General features: G+C 47.1%; 1 long non-coding RNA gene across 1 annotated transcript; it reads right to left on the minus strand.

The window, feature by feature from the left end:
• Window positions 1-7,961: 7,961 nt before the first annotated feature.
• On the minus strand, window positions 7,962-18,344 carry LOC129493011 (uncharacterized). The gene is made up of 3 exons (XR_008661009.2): window positions 18,228-18,344; window positions 9,980-10,162; window positions 7,962-8,959 (listed from the first exon to the last, which is right to left on the minus strand). It is a non-coding gene; the product is annotated as an uncharacterized lncRNA (long non-coding RNA).
• Window positions 18,345-18,429: the final 85 nt, after the last annotated feature.

The raw sequence follows: 18,429 nt of genomic DNA on the forward strand, positions 1-18,429 counted from the left end.
CAGAATAAGGCGGGGTGTGGTGGCTTACATCTGTAATCCCAGCACTTACAGGAGGCCGAGGCAGGCAGATTACCTGAGGTCAGGAGTTCGAAACCATCCTGGTCAACATGGCGAAACCCCATCTCTACTAAAAATACAAAAATTAGCCGGGTGCGGTTTTAGGCGCCTGTAATCTCAGCTACTTGGGAGGCTGAGGCAGAATCGCTTGAACCCGAGAGGCGGAGGTTGCAGTGAGCCGAGATCGAGCCATTGCACTCCAACCTGGGTGACAGAGCAAGACTCCACCTCAATAAAAAAAAAAAAAGAAAAAAAGAAAACCAGAATATATCACCGCAAAATATGCCTCTTCGACATAAAAATTATTTTCAGCTGAAGGCAATTAAGAAGCGACAAACGCAGGAAAAGTTCTCTTTATCCTCTCCATTTTCTGCCTAAAGGGCAGGTGTAAATTCACCTTTACTGGACATTCTAGACTCTTCTTAGCCCAGAGAGGGCACCAAAGGAATCTGCAAACAAACCTTACTCTATTAAGTTTCTTCCTATGTATAAACCTTCCCATAGTTTGCCACTTTTGGAAGCTCAAAACTCCTTTGTCCTGTCATTTCTCTGTAAAAGTTTTTTTTTTTTTTTTTTTTGGTTTTTTTTTTTGAGATGGAGTCTCGCTCTGTCTCCCAGGTTGGAGTGCAGTGGTGCAATCTCAGCTCACGGCAACCTCCATTTCCCGGGTTTCAGCAATTCTCCTGCCTCAGCCTCCTGAGTAGCTAGAATTACAGGGGCCTGCCACCATGCCCAACTAATTTTTGTATTTTTAGTAAAGACAGGGTTTTGCCATGATGGCCAGGCTGGTCTTGAACTCCTGACTGCAAGTGATCCACCCACCTTGGCGTCCCAAAGTGCTGGGATTCTAGGCATGAGCCACGACGCCCGGCCAAAGGTATTATTCTTTGTCGAAGGTACTATGTGAAACCACATTCTAAGCTACCTCTTCGAGTTACTCTTTCCCAAGTTTCTCTTATGTATATATGAGATGTACATGTTAATAAACTTCTATTTGTTTTTCTCTTATTTGTGCTTTTTTGTTTTGTTTTGTTTTTGAGATGGACTCTCTCTCTGTTGCCCAGGCTGGAGTGCAGTGGTGTGATCTCAGCTCACTGCAACCTCACCTCCTTGGTTCAAGCAATTCTCCTACCTCAGCCTCCCAAGTAGCTGGGATTACAGGCGCCCACCATCACATCTGGCTAATTTTTGTATTTTTAGTAGAGATGGGGTTTCACTATGTTGGCCAGGCTGGTCTGGAACTCCTGACCTCAGGTAATCCACCCACCTCGGCCTCCCAAAGTGCGGGGCTTACAGGCGTGAGCCACTGCACCCAGACTAATTTCTTTTTGTTACAGGGACCCCAGCCAAGAATGTAAAAGGGTAGAGAGATAAGGAGTTTTTTTTTCGTCCCCTACACACCCAATAATCTTTGCACCCATTTTAAAGTTTTCTCAAAAAACGAAGAGTGGAGGAATCCTCACCACCTAATTCTCAGTCGCCACATTTTTGTCAACCCAAAATAATCAAAAGGATTGGAATTTTTTTTTTTTTTTTTTTTTTTTTTTTTTTTTTTTGAGACGGAGTCTTTCTCTGTCCCCCAGGCTGGAGTGCGGTGGCGCGATCTCGGCTCACTGCAACCTCCACCTCCTGGGTTCACGCCATTCTCCTGCCTCAGCCTCCTGAGTAGCTGGGACCACAGGCACCCGCCAACACGCCCGGCTAATTTTTTTGTATTTTTTAGTAGAGACGGGGTTTCACCGTGTTAGCCAGGATGGTCTCCATCTCCTGACCTAGTGATCCACCCGCCTCGACCTCCCAAAGTGCTGGGATTACAGGCTCGAGCCACCGCGCCCAGCCAAGGATTGGAATCTAAAGAAAGTTTATTCAAGCTCAAAGTTTGAGGATGGCCACCTGAGAAGTATAGATTCCAAAAAACGGAAGTCACTGTATGGAGTGTAGAAGTTTTGGGATCGTTTATAGAGAAATAGTTTAGGGAAGCTTAACAGACTTTCAACATCTTTCTATAGCAGGCTTAATGGGCAGTTACAACAATCTGATTCGTCAAGGTGCTGGTTTTTTTTTTTTAGAAAAGGTTTATTTAACATTCCACAGTGAAGGTGTGACAGCCATAGAGTCTTTGAGGCATCTGGTGTGAGTTAGGTACGGGACAATAAAGAAGGCAGTTAATCTGTAACAAAGATCAGTGATTGGAAGGGGAGGAGGTCTCTCCTAGTCATCTACAGAACAAGAACAGTGAGGAAGGGAGTTAACCTACAGTGTAAGAAGCAGAAGTGCAAACATGCTACATAATCCAGTCTCCAGGGCTTAACTTACCCCTTGACAAATTTAGAGGGTCCTGTTGACAAAAAGAGCCAAACAGTCAAACTCTGTGAAATATTTGAAGAGATTTATTCTGATCCAAATATGAGTGACCAATGGCCCAGGACACAGCCCCAGGGGATTCTGAGAACATTCCCAAGGTTGTTGGGTCACAGTTTGGTGTTTTACATTTTAGGGAGGCAAAACATCAATGAATACATGTAAGATGTACATTGGTTCAGTCTGGAGAGGTCGGACAACTGAAATAACGTCATGAGGTTGGGGGAGGGGTGCTTCCAGGTCATAGGCAGATTCAAAGATTTTCTCATTGGCAATTAGTTGGCAGAGTTATTATCTAAAGACCCGGAGCCAATAGAAAGGAATGTGTCAGTTAAGGGGTTGTGGAGACTTTGGTTTCGTCATGCATGTGAAGCCTCCAAGTAGCAGGCTTAGGAGTTTTGTTTTATTTTGTTTTGTTTTGTTTTTTTTGAGATGGAGTTTCACGCTTGTCACCCAGGCTGGAATGCAATGGCGCAAACTCAGCTCAGGGCAAACTCCGCCTCCCAGGTTCAAGCGATTCTCCTGCCTCAGCCTCCCGAGTAGCTGGGATTACAGGCGCCCACACCATGCCCAGCTAATTTTTTGTATTTTTAGTAGAGACAAGGTTTCATCATGTTGGCCAGGCTGGTCTCGAACTCCTGACCTCAGGCAATCCACCCACCTCGGCTTCCCAAAGTGCTGGGATCACAGGTGTGAGCCACCACACGCGGCCTCAGAGATCTTAACAGACCTAAAAAAGGTGCCAGATTCTTAGTAAATTATCTCCTGGATCAAGAAAAACACCTGAATAGAAAAGGGGATTCTCAACAGAATGTAGACTTTCCCCACGGGAGACAGCTTTGCAGGGCCATTTCCAAATATGTCAAATAAATATACTTTGGGCCAGGCATGGTTGTTCACGCTTGCAATTCCAGCATATTGGGGGCCAAGGCAGGAGGATAGCTTGAGGCCAGTTTGAGACCAGCCTGACAAATATAATGAGACCCTGTCTACAAAAATTTAAAAATTGGCTGGGCATGCTGGCGCATCCCTGTAGTCCCAGCTTCTCAAGGGGGTTGAAGTGGGAGGACTGCTTGAGCCTGGGAGGTTGAGGCTGATCATCCCACCACTGCACTCGAGCCAAGGAGACAGAGCAAGATCCTGTCTGAAAAAGAAAGAAAAAGAAATATACTTTGATTTCTCTCAGGGCCTGCTATCTGTCATGTGATGCTATACTAGAGTCAGGCTGGAATTTGGTGTCTTATGACAAAAAGTCTGTTTCTTTGTCAGTCTTAAGATCTCTGTTTCAATGTTAGTTCTGGTCAGCTGTGCCTAAATTCCAACAGGAGGAGGGATTATATAGAGTGAGGCATTTCCAACTCCCACCGTCATGGCCTAAAGTAGTTTTTCAGGTGAACTTTGTAATGCCCTTGGCCAAGAGGAAGGGTCCATTCAGTTGGTTGGGGGGCTTAGAATTTTTTTTTAGCTTTTTAAATTTTATTATTATTATTTAAATTTATACAGATGAGGTCTCACTATGTTGCCCAGGCTGGTCTCAAACTCCTGAGCTCGTGTGATCCTTTCACCTCAGCCTCCCAAACTGCTGGGATTACAGGCATGCACCACCTGGCCGAAAATCTTATTTTTGGCTTACAGCCCTGAAATGTTCTTTTATATTTGTTTGCATGGCCTGTGTTTTAGTTACTGGTATAGCTTGTGTAAAATTATACCCTTGCTAAAAGAAACAGAACAATCAAATCGTTTATTAAAATTTTTGTTTAGAGAGAGAGACAAGGTCTTGCTCTGTTGCCCAGGCTGGAGTGCAGTAGCCCTGTTATAACTCACTGTAGCCTCAAAGTCCTTGGCTCAAGTGATCCTTCTGCTTCAGCCTCCCAAGCAACTGAGATTACAGCTGCCGGCCACCACACCTGGTTAATTTTTTTTTTTTTTAAAGAGTGAGGGGTGATGGCCATGTTCTCACTACATTGCCCAGGCTAGTCTTAAACTCAAGCAATCCTTTCATCTCAGCCTCCCAAAATGCTGGGATTACAGGCATGAGCCACCGCACCTGGCTCATTAAAATACTTAACAGAGATGCTAGCAGTTGACAAAAATAATTCCATTCTTATCAAGGATCTTCATCTGTTTCTCAACGAAAGTGATATGTGGTCTTCTGCCAGTCATTTCCCCTCTGTATGCCTCAGCTTTATACAAAAATATCTCTAAAATATGAGATTAGACTTGATTTCTTTTTTCTTTTTATTTTTGAGATGGAGCTTTCACCCTTATTGCCCAGGCTGGAGTGCAATGGTGTGATCTTGGCTCATTGCAACCTCTGCTTCCTAGGTTGAAGCGACTCCCCTGCCTCAGCCTCCCAAGTAGCTGGGATTACAGGCATGTGCCACCATGTCCAGCTAATTTTTTGTATTTTTTTAGTAGAGATGGGGTTTCATCATGTTGACCAGGCTGGCCTCGAACTGACTTCAGGTGATCCACCTGCCTCGGCCTCCCAAAGTGCTGGGATTACAGGCGTGAGCCACCACACCCAGCCTAGACTTGATTTTTCTTCTTTTTTCTTTTCTTTCTTTCTTTTTTTTTTTTTTTTTTTTTTTGAGACGGAGTCTCGCTCTTTCACCCAGGCTGGAGTGCAGTGGCGCGATCTCAGCTCACTGCAGGCTCCGCCCCCCGGGGTTCACGCCATTCTCCTGCCTCAGCCTCCCTTGTAGCTGGGACTACAGGCGCCTGCCACCTCGCCCGGCCAATTTTTTGTATTTTTAGTAGAGACGGGGTTTCACCGTGTTAGCCAGGATGGTCTTGATCTCCTGACCTCGTGATCCGCCTGCCTCGGCCTCCCAAAGTGCTGGGATTACAGGCGTGAGCCACCGCGCCCGGCTCTTTTTTTTTTTTTTTGAGACAGAGTTTCGCTTTTGTCGCCCAAGCTGGAGTGCAATGGCTTGATCTTGGCTCACTGCAACCTCTGACTCCCATTTTCAAGTGATTCCTCTGCCTCAGCCTCCCAAGTGGCTGGGATTACACGCATGCACCACCACACCCAGCTAATTTCCTTGCATTTTTAGTAGAAACGGGGTTTCACCGTGTTAGCCAGGCTGGTCTCGAACTCCTGACCTCAGGTGATCCACCTGCCTCAGCCTCCTAAAGTGCTGGGATTACAGGCATGAGCCACTGTGCCCAGCCGCTAGACTAGATTTCTAAGGTTTCTTCCTGTTCAACTCACTCAACAGAGTTTGTGTTTCTTTTTTGTTTGTTTGTACTTGTTTTTGCCTTTCTCTGATTTCACTGAAGGCCTAGGAGCAGAAAATCTCTGCTGTAAGTTGTGTAGGGATGCAGAACGTCCATTTACAAGATTTATTTTGCGTCTCCCTCAGGCAAAAACCAAATCTTCAGGAGCTGTTTCCAGCTAAGCCCGCATCCCAGGAAATATAGCCCATTTAAAGTAGAGGCTGAAGCCTGGCGCGGGCAAGTCTCTACTAAAAATACAAAAATTAGCTGGGTGTGGTGGTGCGCACCTGTAGTCCCAGCTATTTGGGAGGCTGAGGCAGGAGAATCGCTTGAACCCTAGAGGCGGAGGTTGTAGTGAGCCGAGATCACGCCATTGCACTCCAGCCTGGGCAACAGAGGACCTATCTCAACAACAACAACAAAAAATTAAAGTAGAGGCTTTGTTTGAATATGTGAAAAGATGCTTAGCCACATTCAGAAAGGAGGGAATACAAATTTAACATATAAGGAAATACCTTTTTTTTTTTTTTTTTTTGAGACAGTTTCTCGCTCTGTCACCCAGGCTGGTGCAATCTTGGCTCACTGCAACCTACGCCTCCCGTGTTCAAGTGATTCTCATGCCTTAGCCTCCCAAGTAGCTGGGATTACAGGCACCAACCACCACGCCTGGCTAATTTTTGTATTTTTAATAGAGATGGGGTTTCACCATGTTGGCCAGGCTGGTCTCGAATTCTTGACCTCAGGTGATCTGCCCACCTTGGCTTCCCAAGGTGCTGGGATTGCCAGGTATGAGCCACTGCGCCCTGCCTAAATACCATTCTTCACCTAGAAGATGGGTAAAGATTTGGTAATACAGGTACCCTGTGTTTGCAGGGCAAACCAAATTGCTACAATTTCACATTTGTTGCACTCTCTGCAGAGTAAGTTGGCCACATGAGACACAAAAATGTAAGTGCATATGCCCCTTAACCCAGGACTTCCTCTCTTTGGAAATCCCAGATGCAAACAACTCTGTGCAGATGAGTGAGTCTATCTGTAGGATGAATTCCTGTGGCATGTTTGTAGAAGCAAACAACTGGCATCACCCTCGATACCCATCAATATATTAAAGTCTTATATGTTGGACTCATGAATGGAATACTGTGCTGTGCAATTGTAAAAAGAAAATGAGACAGATTTTTATGAATTGATATGAATGGTCTTCAAGGTTCGTCAAGTCTACTGTATAAAACTGTGTATTTGTGTAAAAAAGAATAGTTGTGGATTACATATGTTTTATATATGTTTCTATGTGCACAGAATCTCCCTGGAAAAAAATATACAAGAAATAGTTCTGTAACTTGTTCAATTTTTTTGTTTTTTTTAAGATGAAGTTTCACTCTCGTTGCCCAGGCTGGAGTGCAGTGGTGTGATCTTGGCTCACTGCAACCTCCGCGTCCCAGGTTCAAGCGACTCTCCTGCCTCAGCCTCCCAAGTAGCCAGGATTACAGTCGCCTGCCACCATACCCAGCTAATTTTTTGTGTTTTTAGTAGAGATGGAGTTTCACTATGTTGGCCAGGCTGGTCTCAAACTCCTGACCTCAGGTGATCTGCCCACCTCAGCCTCCCAAAGTGCTGGGATCACAGGCGTGAGCCACCGCACTCGGCCAACCTGTTCAATTTTTTAATCATGAGCATGTATTCATTTTTACATACATTAAAAATTTTATGTAAAAATGTAATTACAAATAAATAAGACAACCCAATAGAATAATTGGCAAAACACTGAACATACTTTACAAAAGAGAATATCTGAAAGATATGAAAGTGCTCATTCTCATTAGTCATCAGTGAAATGAAAACTTAAACCACAATGAAATAGTATCCAGACACCCACTAGAATAACTAGAATGAACCACCACCAAGGGTTGGCCAAACGCGGAACAACCAAACTTCCACACGCTGCTGGTGAGAGTGTAATTGTTTAACTGCCCTGGACAACTCACAGGACGAGCTGCTGAAACTGAACATGCACATTCTATGCTCACCAAGAGACTTCTACTAGCATGTTCATTCATACAGTACCATCCATAAGAGCCCCAAACTTGAAACAACCTAAATGTCCATGAACGGAATGAATAAATTGTGGCATATTCGTGCAATGAAATACTATGCCGCAAAGACAATAAACATATATGCGACATTCAACAACATGAATCAACCTCACAAATATAATTGATACCAGTGGGCTGGGAGAGATCCCCAAACACCAATGGGACCTCAACCCCAGCTGGTGTCCAGGCTCTTGACACTGTTGTGAGAAGGAATTCAAGGATAAGTCAGGAAATAGTGAAAGCACAGTGATTTATTACAAAGGGAAAAGTACGCACTCAAGGGAATGCAGGCGGACTCAAAAGTCACGTGTAAGGGGGTTTGAGGTTGCTACCTCTATGGGTTTCTTCAACCAAGGGGTGGAATATTCACGAAAATTCCTGGAAAAAGGTGATTTATTGGAACTGTGGTGCCACCCATTTGTACACCAAATCTTGGGTGTTCTTGAAACTGTCGAGACACTGGTGGGTGTGTGTTTAGGATATTAATGAGTGTATATTGAGGTCCTAGGAGAAACCTGGTCACATCCAGCGCCATGTTGGGTCCAGTTGGTCTTAGCCAGCTTGACCCACATCCTGGTTTTCAGGGTCTTGTAAGTCCATAGCCTCTAGTCATGTGAAACTACTGCCCCAAATTTAATTCTCCTGTGGCCACCCTGTATTATTCCTGTCTCATAATGTTGAGTAAAAGCAGGAAGATACAAAAGAGTACATACAATATAAAAAGAGGCAAAACTGATCTTCAGTATAGGAAGACAGGGCAAGGCAGTGATTTTCACTGAAGGGAAGGGAGCATGGGGGGCAGGGTGCTAGTAATATTCAATCTCTTGGTCTGGGTGCTGGTTATACGGATGTTCATTTGGTAAAAATTCATTCAGTTATGTACACTTATTTGTATTCTTTTTTTTTTTTTTTTTTTTGGAGACAGAGTTTCGCTCTTGTTGCCCAGGCTGGAGTGCAATGGCGCGATCTCAGCTCACCGCAACCTCCGCCTCCCAGGTTTAAGCAATTCTCCTGCCTCAGCCTCCCTAGTAGCTGGGGTTACAGGCATGCGCCACCACGCCTGGCTAATTTTGTATTTTTAGTAGAGAACAGGTATCTCCATGTTGGTCAGGCTGGTCTCCAATTCCCGACCCTGTCAGGTGATCCGCCCGCCTCGGCCTCCCAAAGTGCTGAGATTACAGGCATGAGCTACCGCGCCCAGCTGGTGTCTTCTCTATTTCAAGGAGATGCTGGCAAGGAGAGAGAGAAACTTGCAAAGGTTATGCAGTGGAAAATCAGAGACTTGTTCTGGACGGGTGTTTGGATTCTTATTTTTCCCACCGAGTTTGTGGTGTTGAGTTCAAGAGCCACGCTAGGAAAGCCAGAAGACTGAAATTCCACAACCTGTGGTGTTAGATGTTTAAACCCGAAGGGGGTGATGTGTCCCTGAATTCCTTTTCTGCAGGCCACCTCACCTCTGCTGTGGGTGGAGCAGGTCTGGAATTGGAGGGAGGGTGCTTGGCAAAGCCTTGTGTAGGCCACTCATTGAGTGCCAAGCGTGCCCAAGATAGCCCATGCTCATTCTCTCATGACCGTTAGGACTTGACTCAGAAAGTGTTTTCCTCCCTGGTCCCCTGTGTAAAATTTCTCCCCGCCTCGCATTCCTGCAACATATTTCATATCCCTTCCCTGGTTTACTCCTTGCCACGTCTCACGTCTCACCTGTATCCTTCACTTACCCCGCTGACTATTCCTCATCGGCATGCAAGCCTCACAAAAGGCAGGGGGTTTTGTTGGTGTTGTTTCCTGTGTCCCCACTGCCTGTCCAAAAGTAGGCACTCATGTGAATAGCCACTGCACGCCAGCCTGGGCAACACAGTGAGACCCTGCCTCTAAAAAGAAGTAGTCATCCGGCCAGGTGCGATGGCTCAGGTCTATAATCCCAGCACTTTTAAGAGGCTGAGGCGGGCAGATCACCTGAGGTCAGGAGTTAGAGACCAGCCTGTCCAACGTGGTGAAACCCCGTCTCTACTAAAAATACAAAAATAGCCGGGCGTGGTGGTGGGCACCTGTAATCCCAGCTACCCAGGAGGCTGAGGCAGAAGAATGGCTCTGTGCCCAGGAGGCAGAGGTTGCAGTGAACCGAGACTGTGCCTCTACACTCCAGCCTGGGTGACAGAGCAAGACTCTGTTTCCAATAAATAAATAATAAAAACTTTTGAAAAAGTAGTCATTCAACAGATGTGCACTGAATGAATGAGTGAACTCACTATGATTGGTCCCTTTTCTAGATAAACAGGACCAGAGAGGTTGAGCAGTGCAGTCCAGGTCACACAGTGAAGAGGTGGAAAGCCAGGATGCCACGCCAAATGTGTCTTGAACTTCTTAGCTGCTGTTATACTGCCTCGTAGACTCACTTCATCCTCACCACCCTGTGAAATCTCTTCGTACAGCTGCAGAAACAGAGTCAGATGTAAGCCATTGACCAAATGAAGTACAGGAGCAGAGCCAGCTGGCAGGTGAGCAACACTGGGCTATGAAAGCTCTGCCCTTTCTGCTGCGCCACACCCCTCTCGAAAGAGCCCACAATCCTAGCTCTGTGCCAAGCCAGCCTCCTCGAGGGCGTGCCTTAGGCACGCTTCTCCTAAAGTGGGTACCGTGACCACATCCACTGAGTCCTTTAGAAGCAAGCCCCGGCCGGGCGCGGTGGCTCACGCTTGTAATCCCAGCACTTTGGGAGGCCGAGGCGGGCGGATCACGAGGTCAGGAGATCGAGACCACAGTGAAACCCCGTCTCTACTAAAAATACAAAAAAATTAGCCGGGCGTGGTGGCGGGCGCCTGTAGTCCCAGCTACTCCGAGAGGCTGAGGCAGGAGAATGGCGTGAACCCGGGAGGCGGAGCTTGCAGTGAGCCGAGATTGTGCCACTGCACTCCAGCCTGGGCGACAGAGCAAGACTCCGTCTCAAAAAAAAAAAAGAAGCAAGCCCCTGCCCATTTGTCCTCAGGCTACAATAACCCAGTCCTTGTCTTTTCTACCTTCTCTTTGCGATCCTTGTTTTAAACTCCCATTTATTCATTCAACAAGTGTGCCTGGTACCACGCTAAGTGCTGCAGACACACGAGCGAGCAAAACTAGGCAAAGCTCCTGCCTGTTATGGAGCTTAGAGTCCATTTTCACAAATGCATAATTGCAAACATGTGTTTCTGTGGAGGAAGGTATTATTTATTTTCTGAGATGATACACCCAGGACTCTGACTTGGTCTGGAGATCACATGCAGGGATTCCTTTAAGATGTGACATGTGAAAGACATGGATATTTGTTGAGCAAAGGAGCTTGAGGTCAAAGGAAGTGAGTTCCGGGCAAAGGGACACGCAGGAAGGTCCTACAGTAGAAAGGAGCATGGATTCTTCGAGGCCCTGCGAGGGTCAGTGTGTGGAGGGCAAGGGGAAGCGGCTCAAGACCACGCAGAAAGCTTGGAAGGGCCAGGTCATGCTGGGCCCTAGCAGCAGGTGAAGGATGCTGGCATATGTGAGGGGCAGAGGAAAGCCACTGAAGGACTGGAGCACATTTGTGGTTTTTAAAGGTCACTCCAGGCCAGGCACAGTAGCTCACACCTGTAATCCCAGCATTTTGGAAGGCTGAGGGGGGAGGATTACCTGAACCCAGAAGTTTGAGACCAGCCTGGGCAACGTAGTGAGTCCCCATCTCAACAAAAAATACAAAAATTAGCCAGTTAAGGTGGCACACACCTGTAGTGGCAGCTACTCAGGAGGCTGAGGTGGGAGGATTGCTTGAGCCCAGGAGGTCAAGGCTGCAGTGAGCCGTGATCACACCACTGCACTCCAGCCTAAGTGACAGAGCAAGACCCTCTCTTAAAAAAAAAAATAAAAACTAAAAAAAAGGGGGGGTTGTGGGCGCAGTGGCTCACACCTGTAATCCCAGCACTTTGGAAGGCCGAGGTGGTCGGATCACAAGGTCAAGAGATCGAGACCATCCTGGCCAACATGGTAAAACCTCGTCTGTACTAAAAATACAAAAATTAGCTGGGCGTGGTGGCGCACACCTGTAGTCCCAGCTACTCAGGAGGCTGAGGCAGAAGAATCGTTTGAACCCAGGAAGCGGAGGTTGCAGTGAGCCAAGGTCATGCCACTGCATTCCAGCCTGGTGAAAGAGCAAGACTCCATCCAAAAAAAAAAAAAAAGCCAGGTGTGGTGGCTCACACCTATAATCCCAGAGCTTTGGGAGGCTGAGGCAGGTGGATCAACTGCGGCCAGGACTTTGAGACCAGCGTGGCCAACATAGTGAAACCTTGTCTCTACTAAAGAAAAAGAAATACAAAAAAATAGCTGGGCATGGTGGCGTGCACCTATAATCCCAGCTACTCAGAAGACTGAGGCATGAGAATCACTTGAACCCAAGAGATGGAGATTACAGTGAGCAGAGATTGTGCCACTGCACTCCAGCCTGGGCAACAGAGCAAGACTCTGTGAAAGAAAGAAAGAAAAAGAGAGAAAGAGAACGAGAGAGAGACAAAGAGGAGGAGATAAGGAGAGGAGAGAGAGAAGAGGGGAGGGGAGGGGAGGAGGCGGAGAGGATAGAAGAGAGCCCTCCAGCTGCTTTGTGGAGAACAGATTAGAAAAGGGCAAAGGCAGGCCGGGCACAGTGGCTCACGCCTGTAATCTCAGCACTTTGGGAGGCCGAGGCGGGTGGATCACGAAGTCAGGAGATTGAGACCATCCTGGCGAACACAGTGAAACCCTGTCTCTACTAAAAATACAAAAAAAAAAAAATTAGCCGGGCGTGGTGGTGGGCGCCTGTAGTCCCAGCTACTAGGGAGGCTGAGGCAGGAGAATGGCGTGAACCCGGGAGGCGGAGCTTGCAGTGAGCCGAGATCGCGCCACTGCACTCTAGCCTGGGCGACAGAGCGAAACTCCGTCTCAAAAAAAAAAAAAAAAGGGCAAAGACAGATACAGGGAAACGTCAACTAATAAATGTAGGTGGAGCAATAGAATTAGAAAACTCGGGCCGGGCGCGGTGGCTCACGCCTGTAATCCCAGCACTTTGGGAGGCCGAGGCGGGGGGATCAAGAGGTCAGGAGATCGAGACCATCCTGGCTAACATGGTGAAACCCCGTCTCTACTAAAAATACAAAAAATTAGCCGGGCGAGGTGGCGGGCGCCTGTAGTCCCAGCTACGTGGGAGGCTGAGGCAGGAGAATGGCGTGAACCCTGGGGGGCAGAGCCTGCAGTGACCCGAGATTGCGCCACTGCACTCCAGCCTGGGTAAAAGAGTGAGACTCCTTCTCAAAAAAAAAAAAAAAAAAAAAAAGAAAACTCGGCCAGGCACAGTGGCTCACACCTGTAATCCCAGCACTTTAGGAGGCCGAGGTGGTTGGATCACTTGAGGTCAGGAGTTCGAGACCAGCCTGGCCAACATGGTGAAACCCTGGCTCTACTAAAAATACAAAAAAAAATTAGCCAGGCATGATGCACATGCCTGTAATCCCAGCTACTTGGGAGACTGAGGCAGGCGAATCACTTGAACCTGGGAGGCAGAGGTTGCAGTAAGCTGAGATTGCGCCACTGGACTCCAGCCTGGGCAAAAGAGCAAGACTCTGTCTTAATAATAATAATAAGGAGAAGAAGAAAACTCAACATCTGGGGACCACTACAGACTTATCATTAATGGATGCTAAACCACTAGCTGAAAGTTCATTGAGTTTGTTGAAAGATACGGTATCTACATAGTCTCAAAGTATCTTCCCCACAAATTTCTGATTACTTACAAAGGAAAAAAGTTACCTTTACAACGGAGAAATATATCACCAATAATGAGACAAACAGATAATATGTGCCTCCTGATATGAAGCACTGAGAAGATCACAACTTAACTATGCATTGCTATTGCTAAAATGTGTTACCTGACCCTAATAATAAGGGAACAATCAGGAAAATCTAAATTGAGGGGCATCCTATGGAACAACTGGCCTATACTCTTAATAAATATCAGTGTCTTAAAGGACAAAGAAAAGCTGAGGAACTGTTCCACAGTAAAGGAGACTGACTAGGCAGATAGAGGAAGGGGCCACAAGCCAAGCAATGCAGGTGGCCTCTAGAAGCCAGAGAAGACAAACGATTCTCCCCTAGAGCCTCTGAAAGGAACACAGCCCTGCTGACACCTCAGTTTTAGGACTTGACCTCCAGAACTGTAACATAATAAATTATGGTTTTTTCTTTCTTTTTTGAGACGGAGTGTCGCTCTGTCAACCAGGCTGGAGTGCAGTGGCGCAATTTCAGCTTACTACAACCTCTGCCTCCCAGGTTCAAGCAATTCTCCTGCCTCCACCTCCTGGGTAGGTGGAATTACAGGTGTACCAACATGCCTGACTAATTTTCATATTTTTAGTAGAGACAGGGTTTCACCATGTTGGCCAGGCTGGTCTTGAACTCCTGACCTCAGGTGATCCACCTGCTTCGGCCTCCCAAAGTGCTGAGATTACAGGAATGAGCCACCACACCTGGCCAATTGTGTTGTTTTTAAGCCAACAAATTTGTGGTGATTTGTTACAAACAAAGGAAAAATAGGCATGGTAGTTAAAAACACGCAGAACTGGTGCTAATTCATATCACCTGCTATTTTGTATAGTTGTGTTTTGGACTCATCCTCTATTCAAAGTATTTCTTTGTTTGCTTTTTGAGACAGGGTCTCCCTCTGTCACCCAGGCTGGAGTGCAGCGGCACAATCTTGGCTCACTGCAGCCTTGACCTCCCAGGCTCAAGCAATCCTCTTACCTCAGGCTTCCAAGTAGCCAGGACTGCAGGCAGGCGCCACCACGCCCAGCTAATTTTTTGTATTTTTGGTAGAGACAGGGTTTCACCATGTTGCCCATGCTGGTCTCAAACTCCTGAGCTCACGTGATCTGCCTCGGCCTCCCAAAGTGCTGGGATTATAGGCATGAGCCATCACGCCCAACCTATTCAAAGTATTTTTTTGAGACAGAGTCTTGCTGTGTCGCCCAGGTTAGAATGCAATAGCAGGATCTCAGCTCACTGCAACCTCTGCCTCCCGGGTTCAAGCAATTCTCCTGCCTGATTCCCAAGTAGCTGAGATTTCAGGCATGTGCCACCACGCTTGACTAATTTTTGTATTTTTAGTAGAGATGAGGTTTCACCATGATGGCCAGGCTGGTCTCAAACTCCTGACCTCAGATGATCCACCCTCCTTGGCTTCCCAAAGTGCTGAGATTATAGGCACGAGGCCCCGCACTTGGTCTCAAGAGTTTTTTTTTTTTTTTTGGAGACAGAGTCTTGCTCTGTTGCCTAGGCTGGAGTGCAATGGCACGATCTTGGCACACCGCAACCTCCACTTCCCAGGTTCAAGTGATTCTCCTGCCTCAGCCTCCCAAGTAGCCGGGATTATAGGCACGCGCCACCATGCCTGGCTAATGTTTTGTATCTTTAGTAGAGATGGGGTTTCACCATGTTGGCCGGGCTGGTCTCGAACTCCTGACCTTGTGATCCGCCCACGTTGGCCTCCCAAAGTGCTGGGATTAAAGACGTGAGCCACCATGCCCGGCCAGAGTATTTTTGAATATTGATTTAGCCATCTAATAACTTTACTGCTTCTCCTACCTCCTTCCTATGTCCTTTGTACAATGTCATGAGATATGTTAGCAGAGGCTCCATCCTGGATATCTGTAGCTTTTCCCTGCCTATCCAGAAACGACCCTCCTTGTTCTGGCCAGACCACCTCAGTTTCCTGGGAAGAGCCTCCCTTCCCTTGCTCTCCACTCAAGTAGTATGAGTGGGGCTGACCCCTACTCCTGTGCAGATCTGATCAATCCAGTTATTCCAACAACCTGGCCTCAGAGATTGGTTCCAGGCGATGAACACACAGGTGCATCAGTCCATTCAGAACAAATCCTGGGGCTTTTGCTGAAAGTATTGAAAGAGAAGATCCTTTTTTCCATGGGGGCTGCTAAGCTGAGACAATATAAGCCTAGAGCTCTCGGAGGACACTCTGTAAAAAGAACCTAATCTGAGGCCAGGCGGGGAGGCTCATGCCTGTAATTCCAGCACTTTGGGAGGCCAAGGTAGGTGGATCACTTGAGGCCAGTAGTTCGAGACCAGCCTGGCCAACATGGTGAAACCCCATCTCTACTAAAAATAGTGCGCACCTGCATTCCCAGCTACTTGGGAGGCTAAGGTGTGAGAATCGCTTGAATCTGGGAGGTGGAGGTTGCTGAGACTGCGTCACTGCACTCCAGCCTGGGTGACAGAGTGAGACTATTTAAAAAAAAAAGAGCCTAATCTGAGACTGAAGCCAACTCAAAGGAGCAGTGAAGAGGGGGAGAGACCAAGTTCTGATGACATCACTTGTGCCCCTGGATCCTGCTTAGCCAACCCCAGAGCCTTTTGTTTATGTCTGCCAACATATTCCTTCTTTTTTTTGGGGGGGGGACTGAGTCTCACTGTCGCCAGGCTGGAGTGCAGTGGCGCAATCTCGGCTCACTGCAACCTCTGCCTCCCAGGTTCAAGCGATTATCCTGCCTCAAGCCTCCTGAGTAGCTGGGACTACAGGCGCCTGCCACCATGTGCAGCTCATCTTTGTATTTTTAGTACAGACCAGGTTTCACCATGTTGGCCAGGATGGTCTCAATCTCTTGACCTCAGGATCCGCCCGCCTTGGCCTCCCAAAGTGCTGGGATTAAAGGCGTGAGCCACAGGGCCCAGCCCGCTCTCTTTTAAAAACCAGTTTGAACTGAGTTTCCATCACTAGTAACTGAAAGAATCCTGGGAAATATACCTTCCAGGCCCAGATATATATTTCTACCGTATTTCCTTGATTTACCAGTTTATACATTTCACAGCAAGAAATAAGGTTAACCTAGTGAGACTTGGTCTTTGTCACTGGTGTTTCGTCTTTGGAGAGGTCACAAATATTTTTTTGTTAAGTCATCTGTCCTGAAGATTTTCCAGGCCCAGTGTCAAGTTCACTGATCTGTGGTTTGCAGAACTCACTTTCTTCCTCTTTTAAAAAATGGTCATGTCATCTGCCTCTCTCTAACCTTTTGACAAGGTCAGAAAACCTTCTATGAAGTCAGGAGAGGGTTTGCATGATATTCCCCTAAAACAGAATCTGATTCTAAATGAGTCACCTTTTTTCAATTCTCCCAAACAGCTGGTAATGCAAGGGCAGGTCAGGATGGCACAAGTCAGTGCCTTGTGCTAAGTTCACTTGCTGACCCAGGGAAGGAGTTTCTTCAGCCGCAACATCAATCCTCCTCCATTCCCATGAATTCTACAAGATGGCACTTGCATTCTGCTGGACTCAGGGCAGAACCCTGCAGAGACCAAAAGCGTACCCACTCGCCTGTAGCAACCACGTAAAGGAATGAGGGGTATTGGACACAAACTGAATTCACACCAAGCTGGAGACACCCTGAGTTCCAGCTTCACATGCCTGGTGGCCACACCCAGTTGGTCAAATCTGGAATGAAGTAAAAGGAGCTATGGTGCTGAAGGCTCCATAACCCTCACGGCACTGCCGCTCCCAGCCTTTTTCTTCATGTGTTCCCTTAAACTTTCCCAAGGAGTCTACAGTTCAAGTCTACATCTTTCCAAGGAGTGTCACTTCTGCTTGGGGTGTGGGACAGGTACTTGATCATCGATCCATATGTCATCTTTTCTCTTAAGTGGTAGAACTTGTTTCTCCTGCATAACTCCCGTAATTTCAGAAAACCTACCGTTTTCTAAAATTGACATTCAGCCCTATTTCAGATATCACTGCATTTCTTTAGAGACAGGGCTTGATCATTTAAGGAGCTACCAGAAGGAGCATTATAGCACTAGAATGTAGTTGTACAAATATCTTCAGAAAATTTGAGGTGTCAGTCAATACTCCAGAACCAGATTCTCCACTTTGCTAGGTGCTAGAGTCGAGTTTGACATAACTCCCAAATTACTAGGGAGGGGCCGTCACTTTATATTTCTATACTTCCTCTACAACTAAAAAGGCGTCCAAAGGCAGCACTTCTATTTTAAAAACTTTTTTTCTTTTAATTGTGGAGACATAGAAGAAACTGAATGGCCTGAACGTTGTGTTTATTGTATTTGCTGAAAAGATGCCGACTGGCCTAGAATTTATGGAGCAGCTGAGATGGAATCTACCAGTCTCAAAGATGCCCCGTTTTAAAAAGTAATTTGGACTCTGATTGCTCTTCCATACCAAGTATCCAAGCCGGACATTTTTCTTTTTTAAATTCTTTTTAAAAATTTTTATACTTTTTTTTTTTTTTTTTAGCTCCTGCTCAGAGCCTCGCTGGACTAATTTTAATGGTATGTTGGTTAATGTCATGCCTTCACCGTAACTAGGGGATAGGGCAGTTAACTGGCACGCCTGTTTTAAAGGTAGGGAAACCCAGGGCCAGGAAACAACTAGAATCCGACGGTGTTTCCTAGCTCCCTCATGGCGCTTCCCGTGCCCCCAACAAAATCACGAAATAACCCACTCACCTGTGCGCACCGGGCCTGCCCCACCCACTCCACCCAGAGCCCGAGAACACCCAGCCTCTAGGCAGAGCCAGCAAGGGGGCGCCGTGCGTCCCAGAGAACGCTCCCACGGAGCGTGGGCAGGCCTCGAGCCCCGCAGGCTCCACCCTGTCACGTGACACCATGCGCTGGCCGCCCCCCGCCCCCCGCGAGGGGAGGGCAGGGC

This window comes from Symphalangus syndactylus, chromosome 11 (genome assembly GCF_028878055.3).
Source record: "Symphalangus syndactylus isolate Jambi chromosome 11, NHGRI_mSymSyn1-v2.1_pri, whole genome shotgun sequence".
Lineage (NCBI taxonomy): Eukaryota > Metazoa > Chordata > Mammalia > Primates > Hylobatidae > Symphalangus > Symphalangus syndactylus.